Genomic DNA, 22,698 nt, shown 5'->3' on the forward strand with positions numbered 1-22,698 from the left:
GGCATCTGCCTTCAGTCTTATTCTTTAAAAACAAACATCGCAATGGAAAAAGTCAATTATGGCAAAGCCATTAATAGCTGATTACCCACCTGCCGCGGTGTATGTGAAAATGAATAGGAACGGAGCTTCTGCAGAATCTTATCTCTCCTCCAGTCAAGCTAAAATTAGAATTGATGATAGGAATAGAAGGGACCATTTGTTCTGATATACTGTAGATTGCATCTCCCTGACTTCGGGGATGGTTTAAACATTTTGAATCACTCAATCCATATTTTGAGCAGATAAATTAATCACCAGTCTTTTAATACATCTATCGCTGCCATATTCATGATAATGTAATCCTTCACCCACCTACTATTTGGTCTGTCAGGTCGGAGGATATTCTCAGGTCATTATTCACAGTCGCAAGATAAGGAGTTTGGAAATTAATAAAAGCACCATTTGATCGAGCTAAACGGAGAAAGAGGAAGCAAAATATACCCAGATCCCATTATGCTTAGAGCCATAAGAGTCATAGAGGGATACAGTGTGGAAACAGGCCCAACTTGCCCACATGTCCCAGCTACACTAGTCCAACTTGCCTGCGCTTGGTCCATATCCCTACAAGCCTGTCCCATCCATGTACCTGCCTAACTGTCTCTTAAACATTGGGCTAGTCCCAGCCTCAACTACCTCCACTGGGAGCTGGTTCCCAAGGGCGGAAATCCTGATGACCATACATTATATTCGAAAAGCAACTTACGTTAGTGTTTTAGTTTGGAGATAGAGAGCAGAGACAGGCCCTTCGGCCCACCGAGTCCACACTGATTACGATCGCCCCTTACATTGATCATACTCCCACACACACTAGAAACAATTTACCAAAGCCAATTAAACTACAAACCTGTACGTCTTTGGAATTTGGGAGGAAACCTGAGCACCCGGAGAAAACCCAGGCAGGTCACGAGGAGAACGTGCAAACTCCGAACAGACAGCACCCGCAGTCAGGATCGAACTGGGGTCTCTGGCGCTGTAAGGCAGCAACTCTACCGCTGCGCCACCGTGCCGTACTAGTGAGCCGCCCTGACTGCAGTTCAAAAATAGTTAATTGCCTTGAAGGCATCCCAAGGTTGCAAAAGATGCACAGAACCAAAAGGTTTCTTTATTTGTCCAAGTCTTTATTTGTTTAGTCTTTCCATGTGCGGCAGTGGTTCACCTGCACTTCCTCCAACCTCATCTATTGCATCCGCCGCTCTAGATGTCAGGTGCTCTACATCGGTGACACCAAGCGTAGGCTTGGCGATCGCTTCGCCCAACACCTCCGCTCGGTCCGCAATAACCAACCTGATCTCCCGGTGGCTCAGCACTTCAACTCCCCCTCCCGTTCCGAATCCGACCTTTCTGTCCTGGGCCTCCTCCGTGGCCAGAGTGAGGACCACCGCAAATTGGAGGAGCAGCACCTCATATTTCGCTTGGGCAGTTTGCACCCCAGCGGTATGAACATTGACTTCTCCAATTTCAGGTAGTCCCTAATTTCTCCTCCCCTTCCCAGCTCTCCCTCAGCCCACTGGCTCCACCTCTTCCTTTCTTCTTCCCGCCGGGCCCCCCCTCCCTCACATCAGTCCGAAACGTTGCCTATTTCCTTCTCCCCATAGATGCTGCCTCACCCGCTGAGTTTCTCCAGCTTTTTTGTCTACGTTCAGGTTTCTTTATTTCCTTTGCACTTTCAGTTTCGTCCCATTAATGGGTTAAGGGCCTGTCCCACTTCGCAATTTTTTTGGCGACTGCCGGCATCATTGACTGACGTATCAGGTCACCGAAAAATTTGCGGCGTGATGACGTATTAGCGCGGTGTTTTTTCAAGTGTCGCAACATTTCTTTTGTCGCCGCTGGATTTTGAAATGTTCAAAATCTTTTGGCGACGCTGATATGACGCAGCAGTCGCCGAAAAAATCGCCAAGTGGGACGGGCCCTTAAATCTTTGACACAGACAAATTAACTCAAACCATCTTAAACAACCAGCTAGGGCACAGCCATTTCTTGTCTACCTCATTGCAGACATTGGTTAGCAGGTCATAAGTGAAGGGAGCAGAATTAGGCCATTCGGCCCATCAAGTCTACTCCTCCATTCAATCATGGCTGATCTATCTCTCCCTCCTAACCCCATTCTCCTGCCTTCTCCCCATAACCCCTGACACTTAGACTTGGACTTTGTCCCTGAAACAGACACATTACAATACTGAGAAGTATTAAAAAACACTTGACAGGCACATGGATAGGACATGTCCGTGGATTGTCACCTTGTCGTGGTGGAGAGGCTTGTGTGGACCTGAGATCCTGAGAGCGATGGCGCCTGAAGCGATGCTCCTGGTAGGGCCACCCATGGTGGTAAGGTCGAGGGGGAGGTCCTTGACAAAGAGCAATCCAACCAAGATCTCAACGGTGGAACAGGCGGAGGACGATGGCTGACCTTAGTGGGGCGTCACAATGACTAGGAGGCGGATGAAGGCTGCAGCAGAAAAGGGTCCCTGGTCGTCTTGGACTCCATGCCACTGGATCCTGACCCAGATCTGTCAAGGACCGTGTGGTGGCTGTCTGTGCACCAGTCTCCCCACGTTAAACAAAGTCACGCACAGGCGTCCTCCAACCCTGGAGACACCCACGGTCAGCCATAACCGAGGGGGGCCTAAGATAAGGGATATGGGCCAAAATGCGAGCCATTGGGACCAATGCAGATGGGCTATCTTGAACACAAGATGGTCCATTGACAAGTTGGGCCGAAGCATGACTCTATAACTATGCTGCATGACTCTATAACTATATTCTGCACTCTGTATCTTTCCCTTTGCTCTACCTTTTGCACTTAAGTTTGGATTGATTGCATTGAAGTCTGTTATCATCTGATTAGACTGGATGGCATGCTTTCATTTTAGCTCAGTTTAGTTTAGAGATACAGCACGGAAACAGGCCCTTCGCCCCACCGACCAGAGATACACACACACACACACACACACACACACACACACACACACACACACACACACACACACACACACACACACACACACACACACACACACACACACACACACACACACACATTAGGGACAATTTACGATTTCACCAAGCCAATTAAATTACAAACCCGCACGTCTGCGGAGTGTGGGAGGAAACCGAAGATCTCAGAGAAAAACCCACACGGGTCACGGGGGGATCGTACAAACTCCGCGCAGACAGCACCCGAGTCTCTGGCGCTGTGAGGCAGCAATTCTACCGCTGGACCATTGTGCCACCTGTGCAAAACAAAGCTTTTCACTGTACCTCAGTACACATGACAATAATAAACCTATACCTAACGAGGCACACACACAGTCCATGGCCTTACAGAGCTTAGCATTTCCATATGTTTCCGCATATGACTGTCAAGAATATTTTCTTCCAAATGCAGTACAATTAGCCTTCTCCTTCAACTGTCCCTGAATGAAGCCACTTTATTGATTCAGATCTCTTCTGCATTTACTATATGTTTGCTTAAACAAACAACAATAGGACGCAAACTGAGCTGAAGCCAACCACCTACACCTGAACACAGCCACACCTAAACCTTAAGTATTCACACCTTAAACCCCTGTCCCACAGTACGAGTTCATTCCAAGAGCTCTCCCGAGTTTGCCCTGATTCGAACTCGGAGATTTACGGTAATGGCCGCTCGTCGGTACTCGGGGCTCTCGTGGACATTTTTCATCATGTTGAAAAATCTTCACGAGTCTTCCTGTGCTTACCTGCCGTTAGCGAGTCTTCCAGAGTACCTGCCGTTAGCGCTAAGCGACGTCCCCGAGCTCCGACGTGCCCATTACGTTCATTCTCCGTGCTTACGAGTTTAATTTTTTTAAATCTCGGGAGAGCTCTTGGAATGAACTTGCACCATGGGACAGGGCTATTGACAGGAGATGATCCACTTTTAAATGGCTTCTTCATCCTTAAGGGCCTGTCCCTCTTGGCGATTTTCTCGGCGACTGCCGGCGTCATTGACTGTGACGTATCAGGGTCGCCGAAAGATTTTGAACATTTCAAAATCCAGCGGCAACAAAAAAAAAATTGCGACACTTGAGGAGACACCGCACGTCAATACGTCGTCACCGCGTTTTTTCAGTGGCCTGATACGTCAGTCAATTATGCCGGCAGTCGCCGAAAAAATTGCCAAGTGGGACAAGCCCTTTAAGAAAGTAAATAAGTAAGTTTATTGGCCAAGTATTCACATACAAGGAATTTGCCTTGGTGCTCCGCCCACAAGTAACAACATGACATACAATGACAGTTACGAATGACTCAGAAAACACTAAACATTAATAATAATAAAACATTAATGATAAAACACCATTGATCAAGCATGTGAACCAACAAAATACCAGATCAAAGGGAGGCTACAGATTTTACTGGCCCAATTTCTAGTTCTCTTCAATGTGTTCAGACACCAACCTCCCTCACCACAGCGGTATGAATATTGACTTCACTTGGTTCAAGTTACCGTTGCTTTCCCTCTCTCTCCATCCCTTCCCCTTCTCAGTTCTCCGACCACTCTCTCCATCCCTTCCCCTTCTCAGTTCTCCGACCAGTCTAAAAGCCCCCGGTTATATTTTATCTCTGTTTGCTTCGTTGTCACCTTCCCCAGCTAACGACGATCTATTCTGCATTATCCTTGAACTTCATCTCTATTTATCTCGCCTCTGCCTTCGCTCCATAGATGCTGCCTCACCCACTGAGTTTCTCCAGCATTTTTGTCTACCTTCGATTTTTCCAGCATCTGCAGTTCTTTCTTAAACAATTGTCTCTTTTGATGTTTATGAAAACTGCAGATGCTGGAAAAATCAAAGGTAGACAAAATTGCCGGAGAAACTCAGTGGGTGAGGCAGCATCTATGGAGCGAAGGAATAGGTGACGCTTCGGGTCGATACCCTTCTTCAGACTCAAGAAGGGTCTCGACCCAAAACGTCACCTATTTCTTCGCTCCATTGATGCTGCCTCATCCGCTGAGTTTCTCCAGCAATTTTGTCTGCCTTCTGTCTCTTTTGATGTCTTGTTTTCACACATTCCTTATCTTTGTGTCTCCTTCGCCCCTGACTCCTCAGTCTGAGGAAGGGTCTCGACCAGAAACGTCGCTCATTCCTTCTCTCCAGAGACGCTGCCTGTCCCGCTGAGTGAATCCGGCATTTTGTGTCTGACCCCCTCACTTTTAATTCAGGGACGCCAGCCAAGTCAATTTAGGCAGTTCAGTGGAGCATTTCAATGAAACATCACAGAAGTGGATATTCAAGTAGACATTCGCTGAAGTGCAACCAGCTGCTCATTGCAGTTAATTAGTCAATTAAACAGCAGCGGTTTGAGCCTCAGTCGCTGGCTTCTTGAGTTCCAGTGGCCTGCATGAAGTGTCAGGGCTAAAAATGCTCCATATACTTATTCGAGGATCAGACTGCAGCACATTTTAATGCTTTAACTTATCGTCGTAAAGAAGAGCATCATTGGGCCCTTTAGTTTAGATTAGTTTAGTTTAGATTTCGTTTCACCCAGAGTTGTGAGTCTGTGGATTTCTCTGCCACAGAAGGCAGTGGAGGCCAATCCACTGGGATGTTTTCAAGAGAGAGTGAGATATAGCTCTTAGGGCTAACCAAATCAAGGGATATGGGGAGAAAGTGGGAATGGGGTGCTGATTTTAGATGATCAGCCATGATCACATTGAATGGCAGTGCTGGCTCAAAGGGGCGAATGGCCTACTCCTGCAGCTATTTTCTATGATTCTATGTTTTAGTTTAGTTTAGATTAGTTTAATTTAGATTAATATAGTTTAGATTAGTTTTGGTTAAATTAGATTAGACAATAGACAATAGACAACAGGTGCAGGAGTAGGCCATTCGAGCCAGCACCGCCATTCAACGTGATCATGGCTGATCATCCCCAATCAGTACCCCGTTCCTGCATTCTCCCCATATCCCTTGTTTAAGAGCCCTATCTAGCATCCAGAGAACTGGCCTCCACCACCCTTTGAGGCAGAGAATTCCACAGACTCACAACTCTCTGTGAGAAAAAGTGTTTCCTCGTCTCTGTTCTAAATGGCTTACTCCTTATTCTTAAACTGTGGCCCCTGGTTCTGAACTCCCCCAACATCGGAAACATGTTTCCTGCCTCTAGCGTGTCCAAACCCTTAACAATCTTATATGTTTCAATGAGAAACCCTCTCATCCTTCTAATTAGATTAGTATAGTTCAGTTTACAAGTTCACGTTCACAAGTTATAGGAGTTGAATTAGGCCATTCGGCCCATCGAGTCTACTCCGCCATTCAATCATGTCTGATCTCTGCCCCCTAATTCCATTTTCCTGCCTTCTCCCCATAACCCTTGACACCCGTTCTTATCAAGAATTTCTATACCACTGCTTTAAAAATATCCACTGACTTGGGCTCCACAGCCCTCTGTGGCAATGAGTTTCACAGATTCACTACCCTCTGATTAAAGAAGTTCCTCCTCACCTCCTTTCTAAAAGAGCGCCCTTTAATTCTGAGGCTGTGACCTCTGGGCCTAGACTCTCCCACCAGTGGAAACATCCTTTCCACATCTATGTCTTTCATCATTCTGTATGTTTCAATGAGAGCCCCCGCCCCTCAACCTTCTAAACTCCAGCGAGCAGAGGCCCAGTGTTGACAAACGCTCCTTCCCACTGCTAACCCACTCCTTCCTGGGATCGTTCTTGTAAACCTCCTCTGGACACTCTCCAGAGCCAGCACATCCTTCCTCAGATATGGGGCCCACATTTGCTCACAGTACTCCAAATATGGCCCGACCAACGCCTTATAGAGCCTCAGCATCAAATCGTCACCTATCCATGTTCTCCACAGATGCTGCCTGACCCGCTGAGTCACTCCAGCACTTTGTACCCTTATGCTGTTGTTTCCAATAATCTTCATTAGAAGTTCAGCTCGGTTTCCCAGTGGACCAACTTTCATCACCTCTTCAATCCTCACGCCAACCTCCCCCCACCCCGCACCCCCCGTAATCAATTCTATGCCCACAGCCTCCAACCTTATCGTTCCCCAGCCCCGCACGGCCCGGTTTTATCTTCTCCCCAAAATCCATATAAAGAACGGCGCTGGCAGACACATTCTGTCAGATGGCTCTTCAATGACTTCCGTTTTCCGGGCCCCCACTCACCCATCTGTACTAGAGTCTGAAGAAGGGTCTCAACCCGAAACGTCACCCATTCCATCTCTACACAGATGCTGCCTGCCCCGCTGAGTTACTCAAACATTTTGTGTCTATCTTCTATGTTATCCAAACTCTGCTGAAGTCTTCTGAAGAGAATATTATCATCATCTACAGTGTCTTCTAAAACATTTCCAAATTATTCTTTTTGTACCAAACTTATTATGTATCGATCAGGAACTTTGTACTAATATTTTTTCTCTCTGTCCAATATTGAACTTAATTTTTGGGCTATATTTGAATCACAATGCAGATTTTGGGTCTACCCACTGTGTGAAGAGAATTGACTTTTCGTACATGGGACAGTACCAGATGGAATTAGGCCTTTTGGCCCACTGAATCTATGCTGACCATCGATCACTCGTTCAGATTAGTTCTATGTTATCCCACCTTCTCATCCACTCCCTTCACATCAGGGGCAAATTTGCAGAGGCCAATTAGCCTACAAAACCGCACATCTTCAGGATGTGGGAGGAAACCGGTGGAGATAATCCGGTGGAAACCCATGTAGTCACGGGGTGAACGTGCAAACTCCGCACAGACACCACCCGCGATCAGGATGGAACCGAGGTCATGAAAAAGGGTCTGACCCAAAACGTCGCCCATTCCTTCTCTCCAGAGATGCTGCCTGTCCCGCTGAGTTACTCCAGCATTTTTGTGTCTATCCTTCAATGGCCTGTTTGATAAAGAGGACAACTTCCAAATGATAAGCTTGGCCCCTTACTGATGTTATATATACATGCTGTTCTTTTGGTCAACAAGATAACAAGATTCATATCTGAAGCTCGGGACAAGGTGTTCCGTATTTGTCGACTTTGTTGAAGTAACATGTTAACTGAACAGCCAGACTCTGTCAGTCATCGCAACTGCAAAAAGATTAGAACACACATAACAGGGACATGCAGAGACTATTAGCAATTCTTTGATTGTCTTTCAGTGCGATTATGCTTTGTTTCAATGCTGGCTGTCAACCTTCGCAAGTTGAAACGCAGGCATTTTCTGGTGAGATTTTCTGCGTCTGCTCTATCCAAATCCCTGGAAATATATTTTTGCTTTCATCTGGGGCTTTTCACAACATCAGAAGGCTTAAAAGTTCTTGAAAACCAAGAGCGTGCTTTTGAAATGTATTTTTCTGTTGCCTCGCGGAGACATTTTTTAATTTATATACCGATAGCTTCCAAAGACAGCAACAAGCAGACATTATTAATTAGATAAATATTATCCAGATCACCTGGCAAGGGAATGGAATATCTTATTGTCACATGTGTCAAGTCACAGTGAAATTCTTTGCTTGCACAATCAAGGTATGCAAATAGTCTCCACATAAAGGACGAGGACAAAAGTGACAAAGAACCCCCTTGCTGGCTCCTCCTTTGTTCTCCCCTCCCCTCCCCTCCCCTCCCCTCTCCCCTCCCCCCCCCCCCCCCCCTCCCCATTGTTCATTGTTCTTCCCCCTCCCCACAGTGGTTCCGTGGGACCGTGGTTTCCTGAAGGAATGACTTCCTTGAAGCAATCCCAACGAAATAGTCCCAGAACAACAGACAGCCAACCATATCATCTCTGGGTGCCCGCTCTACCACCCACCAAATGGAGCTCAAGGCCTGGCAGACATTGACGCAGAGACAACAACTAGGCTGCTCAACACCCGGCTTGAGATCTAACTATTCCTTTGGTTTATGTTTCATTCGCAAGAAGAGAAGATGTCCCGTCGGTTATTTTATATTCTCTCAGAGGGAACGGCACGGGCTTGAGTTGAACAACTCACCCGAAGGACAGCGCCACACTCACTCGCACAGAAATGTCACCCTTTGATTAAATAGCTAGAAGATCATAGGTTTAAGGTGAAGGAGGAAATGATTTAATAGGAATCTGAGGGGTAACATATTCACACAAAAGGTGCTGGGTGTATGGAACGAGCTGCCAGTTGAGGCTGGGACTATCCCAACATTTAAGAAACAGTTAAGGGCCTGTCCCACGAGCATGCGACTGCATGCGGCAAGCGCGACCTAGCGTGGTCGCTTGAGCCGTACGGGCTCGCGGGGCCGGTCCCACTTCGATCGGCGAAGCCGTATGGAGTTGTGCGGGGCTGGTCCCAACATCGCGCGGGGCTCCGAAAAGCTGATACTGTCCAAAAATTCCGCGCGGCAACGGCCAGCCGGCCCCCAGCCGCATTGAGGCCGTACGCACCGCCTCGACGGGCGTGCGCAGCGTTTCGACGCCGTACACAGCGTCTTGATGCCGTACGTAATGCGCGAACTTCCAGCGGACTTCGCTCGAACTTCACGTCAACTCGCATGGGATCACTCGAACACTGCGCGGCACCCGCTTCCGGTTTGGTCGCGCTTGCCGCATGCAGTCGCATGCTCGTGGGACAGGCCCTTAAGACAGGTACATGGATAGGACAAGTTTGGAGGGATATGGACCAAACGCAGGCTCATGTGACTAGTGTAGCTGGGACATGTTGGGCCGAAGGGCTTGTTTCCATGCTGTGTCACTCTATGACTCTAAGGTAGGAGGTAAATGTTTAAAATAATTTTATTTTTCTAGAAGGACAATGGTGGCATTTGGCCAGCGCAGTGGCGCAGCGGTAGAGTTGCTACCTTATAGCACCAGAGACGTGGGTTTGATCCTAACTACAGGGACTGGCTGTGTGGAATTTGTACATTCTCCCCGTGACTGCGTGGGTTTCCTCTGGGTGTTCAGGTTTCCTCCCACATCCCATTGTAAATTAATCGGTCTGTGCAAATTGCCCCTAATGTGTAAGGAATGGGTGAGAAAGCGAAGTAACTAATGAGAACGTGGCGATCCATGGTCAGCATTGACCAAGTAGTGTGTAGGATAGTGCAAGTTGGTCGGCCCAGACTCGGTTGGCGGAAGAACCCATTTCCACGCTGTATCTCTAAACCTTGGTGGGTTTTCTCCGGCTGCTCTGGGCGTCTCCCGCACTCAAAGGACGCTCAGGTTTGTAGCTTAATTGGCTTCGGTAAAAATTGCAAATTGTCCCGAGTTTGTGTGTAGGATAGTGCTGGCGACCGGTGATCGTTGGTCGGCACGGACCTGCTGGGCCGAAGGGCCTGTTTCCGCGCTGCGTCTCTAAAGTAAACTAAACTAAAAATTCAAAAGAAAGCAAACTGCATGAGAAACAAATGGGCAAAATCTAATTGGAGCACATCAAGGGATTACAGAGATGAAGAACACTGTGTTACAAACAAATAATAATCATTTATTTTTGCTCCCATCAGCTTGCATTTTGTTTCAAGCAAATGTCAATTTGATTACGCTTATGCAGATGCTGATAATGTGGCTTAATATAAACTGTGGACCTTTGATATGGAAGTCGAGAAAATTGACAAACAATGCGTTTAGAACTGCACACTGCAGAAACTGTTCATCATGTATAATGTAGGAAAGACCAGCAGATGCTGGTTTAAATCGAAAGTAGACACAAAATGCTGGAGTAATTTTATGCTGGACGGGCAGCATCTCTGGAGAGAAGGAATGGGAGACGTTTCGGGTCGAGACCCTTCTTCAGACTGATCTGATTTGATCTGAAGAAGGGTCTCGAACAGAAACGTCTCCCATTCCTTCTCTGCAGAGATGCTGCCTGTCCCGCTGAGTTACTCCAGCATTTTGTGTCTATCTTAGACTGTCAGAACCTTTTTTTCTCAGGAGCTTGTTTTTCTTACGCTTTAAGGTAAGTGGGGCAATGTATAAAGATGTTTGGGGGAAGGTTTTTTCACACAGTGGGTGGTGAGAGTCTGGAACATGGCATGATAATGGCATTTAAAGGACTTTTCGATATTAGTTTAGTTTATTGTCACGTGTACCGAGGTACAGTGAAAAGCTTTTGTTGCGTACTATCCAGTCAGTGGAAAGACAATACATGATTACAATCGAGCCGTCCACAGTGTACAGACACATGATAACGGGAATAACGCAAATAATGTTTAGTGCGAGATAAAGCCAGTAAAGTCCGATCAAAGATAGTCAGAGGGTCTCCAATGAGGTGGACGGTAGTTCAGGAATGCACAACATGCAGGGCAGAGAGGGATATGGAGTATGTGCGGGCAGATAAGAGATGGTCTTGGCATCGTGTTCTGCACAGACATTGCGGGCTGAAGGGCCTGTTCTTGTGCTGTACTGTTCCATGAAAAATGAGGAGAAAAGCGGTATGAATATTGGCTTCTCCAACTTCAATGATCCCTTGCATTCCCTCTCTCTCTACATCCCTCCCCACTTCCTAGTTCTCCAAGCAAGTCTGACTGTCCCCCTAATTAAGTTTTATCTATGTTTGCTTCATTGTCAACTTCTCCTAGATAATAAAGAACTATTCTACATTTTCCGTGAACCTCGTTTTCTCACCTTACTCTTCCTTATCCGGGCGGCAAGGTGGTGCATCAGTAAAGTTGCCGCCTTACAGCGAATGCAGCGCCGGACACCCGGTTCGATCCCGACTACGGGTGCTGACTGCAGAGTTATTAGGCTTGGGATAAATGCAAAAAATGTCCCTATTGTGTAGGATAGTGTTAGTGTGCGGGGATCGCTGGTCGGCACGAATTCGGTGGGCTGAAGGGCCTGTTTCCACGCTGTATTTCTAAACTAAACTAAATCGCTGTGACTCTCTCTCCCCTGACTCTCAGTCTGATGAAGAAGGGTCTCGACCTGAAACGTCACCCATCCCTTCTCTCCAGAGATGCTGCCGGTCCTGCTGAGTTACTCCAGCACTTTGTGTCTATCCTAGGTGTAAACCGGCCTCTACAGTTCCTTCCCACACATGAGAAATTATTACATGCGAGATGTAACAGAGGACCAAAGTCAGGCGTTCAAGCATAGTCGGCATAAGCACCAACGTCAGGAGGGGAGGGGACAGAAGAACGGGATGAACATCAAAGGCATGACTTTCACCTGGCATAGATTTCACAAGCATACAGGTTATAGGAGTAGAATTAGGCCATTCGGCCCATCGAGTCCACTCTGCCATTCAATCATGGCTGACCTCTGCCTCCTAAACCTGGCTCGGACAAAACTTTGATTATTAGTTACCAATCATCTGTTATTTGCACTTTATCATTTTATTTATTCATGTGTGTATATATTTATATTGTAGTATATGGACACACTGATCTGTTTTGTAGTAAATGCCTACTATGTTCTGTGTGCTGAAGCAAAGCAAGAATTTCATTGTCCTATCAGGGACACATGACAATAAACTCACTTGAACTTGAACTTGAACTTATCCCATTTTCCTGCCTTCTCCCCATCACCCTTGACACCCGTTCTAATCAAGAATTTGTCTACCTCTGCCATAAAAATATCCACTAACTTGGTCTCCACAACCCTCTGTGGCAAGGAGTTCCACAGACTAACTACCCTCTGACTAAATAAGTTCCTCCTCACCTCCTTTGTAAAATAGCACCATTAATTCTGAGGCTGTGACCTCTTGAAAAATGAAAACTTTCCATTTCCTGGCATAAGTGGGAATTCTCAACGAGTTTATTCTCTTCTCCTCTCTTCTCTTGTCCTGTCTTGTCTTGTCTTCACCTCTTCTCCTCTCTTCTCTTCTTCTCCTCTCTTCTCTTCTCCCCATTGCAGAAACGGGCACCGTCTGCCCGCTCAGATGTCCAATCGGAAGATAACATCTTATTGAAACATATAAGATTGTTAAGGGTTTGGACACGCTAGAGGCAGGAAACATGTTCCCGATGTTGGGGGGGTTCCAGAACCAGGGGCCACAGTTTAAGAATAAGGGGTAAGCCATTTATAACGGAGACGAGGAAACACTTCTTCACACGGAGAGTTGTGAGTCTGTGGAATTCTCTGCCTCAGACGGCGGTGGAGGCCGGTTCTCTGGATACTTTCAAGAGAGAGCTAGATAGGGCTCTTAAAGATAGCGGAGTCAGGGGATATGGGGAGAAGGCAGGAACGGGGTACTGATTGTGGATGATCAGCCGTGATCACATTGAATGGCGGTACTGGCTTGTAGTGCCGAATAGCCTACTAATAACCTTATTGTCTATTGTCTATGACCTCGCTGGCTCTTCCAGCGAGAGAAATATCCTGACCTAGAAACCATGACTGGAAATCTAGCAGCTCTGCCAACTTTTCTAAATAGCCCACAGACGCATTCTCAAAGGAAATTTGAGTCCTTTATAACCAGCAGGGACCATGAGATGCACAACATTAATTCGCGCTGCGCCGTAACGATGCTTTGGAAATGAGATCACAAATGTTTGCAGGAGCAAGGCAGCATCTCTGGTCTGCCGGAGCCTCGGGCCAAGTTGACTGACCTTGATACAGCTCAAATGAATACTGATAAACCCAACTGCTTCCTTCCCGCAGCCTGGCCCCGCTGTTGGCCACTGCAAACAGGTTCGTTAATCTGTCCGCAACTGTGCGTCGGGTCGATCGGACGCGGGCAAAAAAAAATAATTATTTCTCATTATTTCCATTTAACATTGAATTGCACCCTGCTGTAGGTTTTCGTGTAGGAAGGAAGTGCAGATGCTGTTTTAAATCGAAGATGGACACAAAATGCTGGAGTAAAGGTCCTGTCCCAATTAGACGACCTAATCCACGAGTTTAGAAGACCCAAGGGGAGTTGAAAAAAATGTCAAGGTCATGTTGCCTCGCCAAAGTAAAAGACCTCCTACGACTATGTCTACGACCTCCTATGACTATGTCTATGACCTCCTACGACCCCCCTCGACCTCAGTCTTCCACACCTAAGATCAACTACGACTAGCGACGAGTGGAAAATGATCACATGATAAAATAATGTCATGTTTGCTTTTTTTTTTCTCGGTTTTCCCAGTTACCGACCTACGACCTAACTACGACCAACCTCCGAGTAAAAAGTATCAATTTGATCCATGCCGACCTTTTTTTTACTCGTGGACATTTTTCATCAGGCTGGTAAAAACGCCGCGACCTACTTGAGGCCACGAGTACGCGGAGACCACTCACGAGCACGAGGAAGAGTTACGAAGACCTCCTACGACCTCGTGGCGACCATGCTGTGAGTATGAGTCAAGGGCAAACTCGGCAGAGGTCGCCAATTAGGTCGTGAAAGTGGTACAGGGGCTTAACTCAGCCGGTCAGGCAGCATCTCTGGAGAGAAGGAATGGAGTTCTGGAGTAATTCTGCAGCTCACGTCTATCAGTAATCATCAAGGAAAACCGTTCAGCTAAACAACTTCATTCAAGGCATGGGTTTCCAACGGAGACGAGGAAACACTTTTTCACACAGAGAGTGGTGAGTCTGTGGAATTCTCTGCCTCAGAGGGCGGTGGAGGCCGGTTCTCGATACTTTCAAGAGAGAGCTTGATAGGGCTCTTAAAGATAGCGGAGTCAGGGGATATGGGGAGAAAGCAGGAATGGGGTACTGATTGGGGATGATCAGCCATGATCACATTGAATGGCGGTGCTGGCTCGAAGGGCCGAATGGCCTACTCCTGCACCTATTGTCTATTGTCTATTGTCTATTGCTAAAAATGTCTCGTTTTGAGGCAGTAACTCGTAAAATGATGGAGTAAATCAGCAGGTAAAGGGCCTGTCCCACTTTGGGCATCATTTGCGCGTCATTTACGCGTCATGATGCACGATGCATGCATCGTGATGTGCACGTGATGCGTGCATGGCGTGCATTATGCGCGCATGGTGCGTGGTGACGTAGGCAGTGACGTGCGGTCGCGCGCGGCACCCCAGGATTTTGGGATCCACAAAATCTTCGCGCGCCACCTGCGTGACACCCAGGTGGGACAGGCCCTTCAGGCTGCATCCCTGGGGTTCATGGACGGGCAACGTTTCGGGTCATGAGTCTTGCAGGGTCCCCATCCGAAACATTGCCTAACCGTTTTCTCCAGAAAAGTTTAGGAAAGAAGTGCAGATGCTGGTTTAAACCGAAGATAGACACAAAAAGCTGGAGTAACAATGGAGTAAGTCTGAAGAAGGGTCTCGACCCGAAAGGTCAGCCCATTCCTTCTCTCCAGAGACGCTGCCTGTCCCGCTGAGTTTCTCCAGCTTTTTGTGTCTATCTTTGCTGTAGGTTTTTATTTTCTGTTAAGCCTGCCAGTATTTTCATGGCATGGTTTTGGAGGGAGGGGGGTTCTCATTAAACTGTGGTCTCGTCTTCTCTTTGAACTCGGGATTGTGGATCATGGGGTCATCGAGCATGGAATCATGGAAACAGCATGAGGGCGAATAGTGAAAGGCCTCGATAGAGTGGATGTGGAGAGGATGTTTCCATTAGTGGGAGAGTCTAGGACTAGAGGGCACAGACTCAGAATTGAAGAAAGTTCCTTTCGGAAGGAGATGAGAAGGGATTTCTTTAGTCAAAGGGTGGTGAATCTGTGGAATTATTTGCCAGAGACAGCTATGGAGGCCAAGTCAATGGATATTTTGAAGGCAAAGATAGATAGATTCTTGATTGGTGAAATGGCACGGTGCCACAGTGGTAGAGTTACTGGCTAACAGTGAAAGAGACCCGGGTTCGACCCTGACTACGGGTGCTGTCTGTACAGAGTTTGTACGTTCTCTCCGTGACCTGAGTGGGGTTTCTCTGGTTTTACGCACGCTTTGACAGGGAGAATACTGATGTGCCTTCCCGATTCCCCATTCGCTGTGATGGCATTTCAGTCTCAGTCACAGAGGCCGATGTCAGGAAATCCTTCAGAGGGGTGAACCCACGAAAAGCTTCTGGACCTGATGGTATACCTGGTCGTGTTCTAAAAACCTGTGCGGATCAACTGACGGGAGTTTTTACGGACATTTTCAACCTCTCACTTCTGAGTTCTGAGGTCCCGACCTGCTTCAAAAGGGCATCAATTATACCGGTGCCCAAGAAGAGTAAGGTGACGTGCCTCAATGACTATCGACCAGTGGCACTAACACCGGTGGTGATGAAGTGCTTTGAGAGGTTGATTATGGAGCAAATCAACTCCTACCTCGACAAAAACCTGGACCCACTGCAGTTCGCATACCGCCACAACAGATCAACGGTGGATGCGATCTCGCTGGCCCTCCACTCCGCACTGGACCATTTGGACAACAAAAACTCATATGTCAGGCTGTTATTCATTGATTAAAGCTTGGCATTTAACACAATCATCCCCTCCAAACTGGTTACCAAACTCGCAGAACTGGGTCTCTGCGCATCCCTCTGCAACTGGATCCTCGACTTCCTCGTCCACAGACCACAGTCTGTTCGTATTGGTGGAAATGTGTCAGCCTCGATAACAATCAGCACGGGAGCACCTCAAGGCTGCGTGCTCAGCCCCCTGCTGTACTCACTCTATACCCATGACTGCGTAGCGAACCACAGTGCGAACTCCATCATCAAGTTCGCTGATGACACCACCATCGTGGGGCGTATCACTGATGGGATGAGTCAGAATATAGAAGAGATCGAGCAACTGTCCATATGGTGCCAGCGCAATAACCTGGCCCTCAACACCAGCAAAACCAAGGAACTGATTGTGGACTTTGGAAGGAGTAGGAGGGGGACCCACAGCCCCATTTATATAAACGGGTCGATGGTTGAAAGGGTCAAGAGCTTCAAATTCCTAGGCGTGCACATCTCTGAAGATCTTTCCTGGTCCGAGAACACTGATGCAATCATCAAAAAAGCACATCAGCGCCTCTACTTCCTGAGAAGATTACGGAGAGTCGGATTGTCAAGGAAGACTCTCTCTAACTTCTACAGGTGCACAGTCGAGAGCATGCTGACCGGTTGCATCGTGGCTTGGTTCGGCAATTTGAGCGCCCTGGAGAGGAAAAGACTACAAAAAGTAGTAAACACTGCCCAGTCCATCATCGGCTCTGACCTTCCTTCCATCGAGGGGATTTATCGCAGTCGCTGCCTCAAAAAGGCTGGCAGTATCATCAAAGACCCACACCACCCTGGCCACACACTCATCTCCCTGCTACCTTCAGGTAGAAGGTACAGGAGCCTGAAGACTGCAACAACCAGGTTCAGGAATAGCTACTTCCCCTCAGCCATCAGGCTATTAAACCTGGCTCGGACAAAACTCTGATTATTAACAACCACTTTCTGTTATTTGCACTTTATTTGCAGTTTATTTATTCATGTGTGTATATATTTATATCATGGTATATGGACACATTTATCTGTACTGTAGTAAATGCCTTACTATTTTTCTGTGTGCTTAAGCAAAGCAAGAATTTCATTGTCCTATACAGGGACACATGACAATAAACTCACTTGAACTTGCTCCGGTTTCCTCCCACACTCCAAAGTCATACATTAGCCCATAGGTTAATTGACTTCGGTAAAATTGTAAATTGTCCCTAGTGTGTGTGTGAGATAGCGTTAGTGTGCGGGGATCGGATCGCTGGTTTAGTTTAGATTAGCTAAGAGATACAGCGCGGAAAAAGGCCATTCAGCCCACCGGGTCCGCGCCGACCAGCAATCCCCGCATATTAACACTATCCTATGTTTTTATCACCACGCCAATTAACCTACAAACCTGTACGCCTTTGGAGTGTGGGAGGAAACCGAAGATCGCGGAGAAAACCCACGCAGGTCACGGGTAGAATGTACAAACTCAATACAGACAGCGCCTGTAGCCGGGATCGAACCCGGGTCTCCGGCGCTGTGAGGCAGCAACTCTACCGCTGCGCCACCATGACCGCCCGATGGTTGGCGTGGACTCGGTGGGCAGAGGAGTTTGTTTCCGCACTGTATCTCTAAGCTGAACTAAACCAAGATCATTCAACCTGGACGATCCTGTCTTCTCCTACATCCTGTCTTCTCCATGATCCCCATCTCTGCCATATTCCTACACTCCACACTCAATTATTTATTTTTTTATAAAACAGAATAATCAGTCTGACATCCAACATTTGCTTTGCTTATCACGGAATGCAAGACATTTTTGATGTTCATTTAAAATCCCATGACATGCCTGGTCTCTTTATTTAAATAATTGTAAAATGTGAAATCACTGCTCTGAAACTAACCTTCAGTTAATCAGCACTGCCTTCAGTGAGTGCCTCTCGGCAGCCTGATTGCAAATTTCCCCCGTCTCTTGAGTCTTACTGACTGACTCCGACTGCAGAAGCTTTCTGAGAATCTGTTCAGGCATCGTTTCGTACCTCTTGCGTTCAGTTCAGTTTAGTTTAGAGATTCTGCGCTGATCAATGGCCCTTCGGCCCACCGGGTCCGTACCGACAAGCGATCGCCGCACGCTAACACTATCCTCCACGCACTAGGGACAATTTACATTTATACCGAGCCAATTAGCCTACAAACCTGCGCGTCTTTGGAGTGTGGGAGGAAACCGAAGATCTCGGGGAAAACCCACGCGGGTCACGGGGGAGAACGTACAAACTACGTACAGACAGCACCCATAGTCGGGATCTGTGAGGCAGCAACTCTACCGCTGCGCCACCGTGCCGCTCTTTTTCAATTCTACCGTGTTACCTGCATTTCCCATTGACTGGACTTTTCTGAAGGTTTTACAATCACTGCCAGCTTTTCTATTTTCCTGTCATTACTCCATCACCATAGACATGCTGTGTTTTGTACCATGACCAAACATCTTTGGCTGAAGTCGGGAGAATTCAAACCTTATCGTCCTTATCTCAGTTTTATCGTCAACTGCTTGGGAGAACTGACATGAAACAAAACACATCCTCACTTAAGGTCATAAGGTCATAGGTTATAGGAGCAGAATTAGGCCATTCGGCCCATCAAATCTACTCTGCTATTCAGTCATTGCTGATCCATCTCTCCCTCCTAACCCCATTCTCCAGCCTTCTCCTCATAACCTCCACCACCCATACCAATCAAGAATCGATCTCTCTCTACCTTAAAAATATCTATTGACTTGGTCTCCACAACTTACTGTGGCAAAGAATTCCACAGATTCACCACCCTCTGACTAAAGAAATTCCTCCTCATCTCCTTCCTCAAGGAACCTCAATTTAATTCTGAGGCAATGCCCTCTAGTCCTAGACTCTCTCATGAGTGGAAACATCCTCTCCACATCCACTCTATCTGGGCCTTTCATGATTCGGTAAGTTTCAATGAGATCGCTCCCCTCATTCTTCTAAACTCCAGCGAGTAGAGGCCCAGTGTCGTCAAACGCTCATCATAGGTTAACCTACTCATTCCTGGGATCGTTCTTGTAAACCTCCTTCCTCAGAGATGGTGCCCACAATTGCTCACAATATTCCAACTGCGGCCTAACCAATGCCTTATAGAGCCTCAGCTTTACATCCCTGTTTTTGTATTCTAGCCCTCTTGAAATAAATGTCTCTTCTGTCCTCTGTCTCCTCACTAAGTAAATATACAGACAGTACATTCATAATTTACGTGGCAATTTGGAGTGATCTGAAAGGTCTTGTCCCATGGATTTTTACAACCGTCAGCCAGGGTGAAAATTCATGTGGAAATTCAAAGTTCCAACATGATCCCCGAACTAGCAGCTCAAAAATAAATCAAAATTATTTACAAGGGCATAGTTACCTATTGGGAGAAACGTAATGTAGTGATAAGCTACCTTCCTCTTCTTCTTCTTCTTGCGTATGGCGTGCACAGCCTAAAGTTGTCGGACAACTTGTTCTATTTGATCTTATTTGATTGTGCACGCCGGGTTGATTGCATTTGTCGAAACAGGGCGGACCACGTGAAGGTTGCAATCTTAGATATCTTCTCATAGTCATAGATCGATACAGGGTGGAAACGGGCTCTTCAGCCCAACTTGCCCACACCGGCCAAAATGTCCAAGATACACTGGTCCCACTTGCCCACTTTTAGTCCATATCCCTCCAAACCCTGTCCTATCCACATACCTGTCTAACTGTACGTACCTGTCTAACTGTTTCTTAAATGTTGGGATAGTCCCTGCCTCAACTACCTCCTCTGGCAGCTTGATCCACCCAGATTCCTATAAAATCCTTTGAGGAAATATTTGGTGGGATATGGACCAAATGTGGGCAGGTATAGCTGGGACATGTTGGTCAACATGGGCAAGTTGAGCCAAAGGGCCTATTTTCATGCTATTTCACTCTATAACTATATGACACAAGAAGGGAATAACATTTATTGAAAGATAAAGTCCAATCAATAATAGTCTGAGGATCACCAATGAAGCAGATAGTAGTTCAAGACTGATCACTAGTTGTGGTTGGATGATTCAGTTGCCTGATAACAGCCGGGTACAAACTGGTTTGGAAAAAAACAATTTGTTTTGAAAAAAAATCAATACAGTTCTCAAATAGACAATAGACAATAGGTGCAGGAGTAGACCATTCAGCCCTTCGAGCCAGCACCGCCATTCAATGTGGTCATGGTTTATCATCCACAATCTGTACCCCATTCCTGCCTTCTCCCCATATCCCCTGACTCCGCTATCTTTAAGAGCCCTATCTAGCTCTCTCTTGAAAGTATCCAGAGAACCAGCCTCCACCGCCCTCTTAGGCAGAGAATTCCACAGACTCACAACTCTCTGTGTGAAAAAGTTTTTCCTCATCTCCGTTCTAAATGGCTTACCCCTTATTCTTAAACTGGGCCCCCTGGTTCTGGACTACCCCAACATCGGGAACAAGTTTCCTGCCTCTAGCATGTACAAACCCTTAATAATCTTTCATGTTTCAATAAGATATCCCCTCATCCTTCTAAATTCCAGAGTACACAAACCCAGCCGCTCCATTCTCTCAGCATATGACAGGCCCGCCATCCCGGGAATTAACCTTGTGAACCTACGCTGCACTCCCTCAATAGCAAGAATGTCCTTCCTCAAATTTGGAGACCCAAACTGCACACAATACTCCAGGTTTGGTCTCATTAGGGCCCTGTACAACTGCAGAAGGACATCTTTGCTCCTATACTCCACTTGTTATGAAGGCCAACATGCCATTCGCTTTCTTCACTGCCTGCTGTACCTGCATGCTTACTTTCATTGACTGATGAACAAGGACCACAAGATCTAGTTGTACTTCCCCTTTTCCCAATTTGACACCATTTAGATAATAATCTGCCTTCCTTTTTTTGCCACCAAAGTGGATAACCTCACATTTATCCACATTAAACTGCATCTGCCATGCATCTGCCCACTCACCCAACCTGTCCAAGTCACCCTGCATTCCCATAGCATCCTCCTCACAGTTCACACTGACACCTAGCTTTGTGTCATATATCTTTACTCTGACAAATTATTTGCAATGAAGATAGACACAAACTGCTGGAGTCATACAGCGGGCAGGCAGGATCTCTGGAGGAAAGGAATAGGTGAAGTTTCGGGTCGAGACCCTCTTGAGTCATGATCCGAACATCACCTATTCCTTCTCTTCAGAGATGCTGCCAGTCCCGCTGAGTGACTTCAGCATTTTGTGTTTATCTTTGGTGTACACCAGCATCTGCAGTTCCTTCTTACAAACACTTTGCAATGCTGAGGTAACTAGTTGATGTTCTGTTTTGGACATCTGAGAATCAGGAGACATTCGCACCTGGCAGATTGTCAATATAATGAGAATGCAGGTTAATTTGTTGTTGATGAACCGCCCACCACGAGAGACAAGCAGGACTTTCAACGCCATTTAGTTTAGTCTAGTTTAGAGATACAGCGCGGAAACAGGTCCTTCGGCCCACCGAGACCGTACCGACCAGCTCCTGGCTGCCACTCATAATTGCTTATTGGGTCCTTACATTGGGTGGCATGGTGGTGCAGCGGTAGAGTTGCCAGAGACCCGGGTTCAATCTCGACTACGGGTGCTGTCTGCACAGAGTTTGTACGTTCTCCCCGTGACCAGCGTGGGTTTTCTCCGGGTGCTCCGGTTTCCTCCCACACTACAAAGACGCGCAGGTTTGCAGGTTAAATCGGCTTGGTATAAATGTAAATTGTCCCGAGTGTGTGTAGGATGGTGTTAGTGCGCGGGGATCGCTGGTCGGTGCGGACTCGGGCTGAATGACCTGTTTCCGTGCTGTATCTCTAAACTAAACTAGATTCTCAGCTAAACTCAAACTAAGCTAAGCGAGAAATGGGTGCGTACAGTACTTCAGAAGTAAATATAAATTACCAAGTCTAAAACAAATCATTTTCAGTAACTATAATCATAACACAAAGGTAGGACTCCATGTACTCACATTATCAGAGCTTGACTTCGATAATTTTCAAAATAGCAGCAAATCTCCAAGGAGTAATTGTCATTATGTTGCACTATCTCTCACCCTCATACTATAATTCAAAGCTCATCGTGAACTGTAGGATTAACAGGTTGCTTAAATGTACCACCTTGTCGAGTAAAATCAGATTAAACATCTCCGGAAGCATAGGACCTCCACATTTCTTAATTCTTTCGATAAGTCCTCTTTACGGAGTATCGACACAAAAACCCGGAGCAGCTCAGCGGGTCAGGCAGCAACTCTGGCGAAAAGGAATAGGTGACGTTTCAGGTCGAGACCCATCTTCAGACAGGGGACTGGCAGTCCGAAGAAGTGTCTCTC

At 46.8% G+C, this 22,698-nt stretch overlaps 1 protein-coding gene and 1 long non-coding RNA gene across 20 annotated transcripts in view; both read right to left on the reverse strand.

Annotated features, from left to right (window-relative positions):
* Nucleotides 1–22,698, reverse strand: part of nrxn3 (neurexin 3) — a 1,403,890-nt gene that overhangs the window by 843,708 nt on the left and 537,484 nt on the right. The gene's annotated exons all lie outside the window — the stretch shown is intronic.
* Nucleotides 4,593–11,609, reverse strand: LOC116977195. The gene is made up of 3 exons (XR_004413145.1): nucleotides 11,583–11,609; nucleotides 10,807–10,808; nucleotides 4,593–4,699 (listed from the first exon to the last, which is right to left on the reverse strand). It is a non-coding gene; the product is annotated as an uncharacterized LOC116977195 (long non-coding RNA).

This window comes from Amblyraja radiata, chromosome 9 (genome assembly GCF_010909765.2).
Source record: "Amblyraja radiata isolate CabotCenter1 chromosome 9, sAmbRad1.1.pri, whole genome shotgun sequence".
NCBI classification, from domain to species: Eukaryota; Metazoa; Chordata; class Chondrichthyes; order Rajiformes; family Rajidae; genus Amblyraja; species Amblyraja radiata.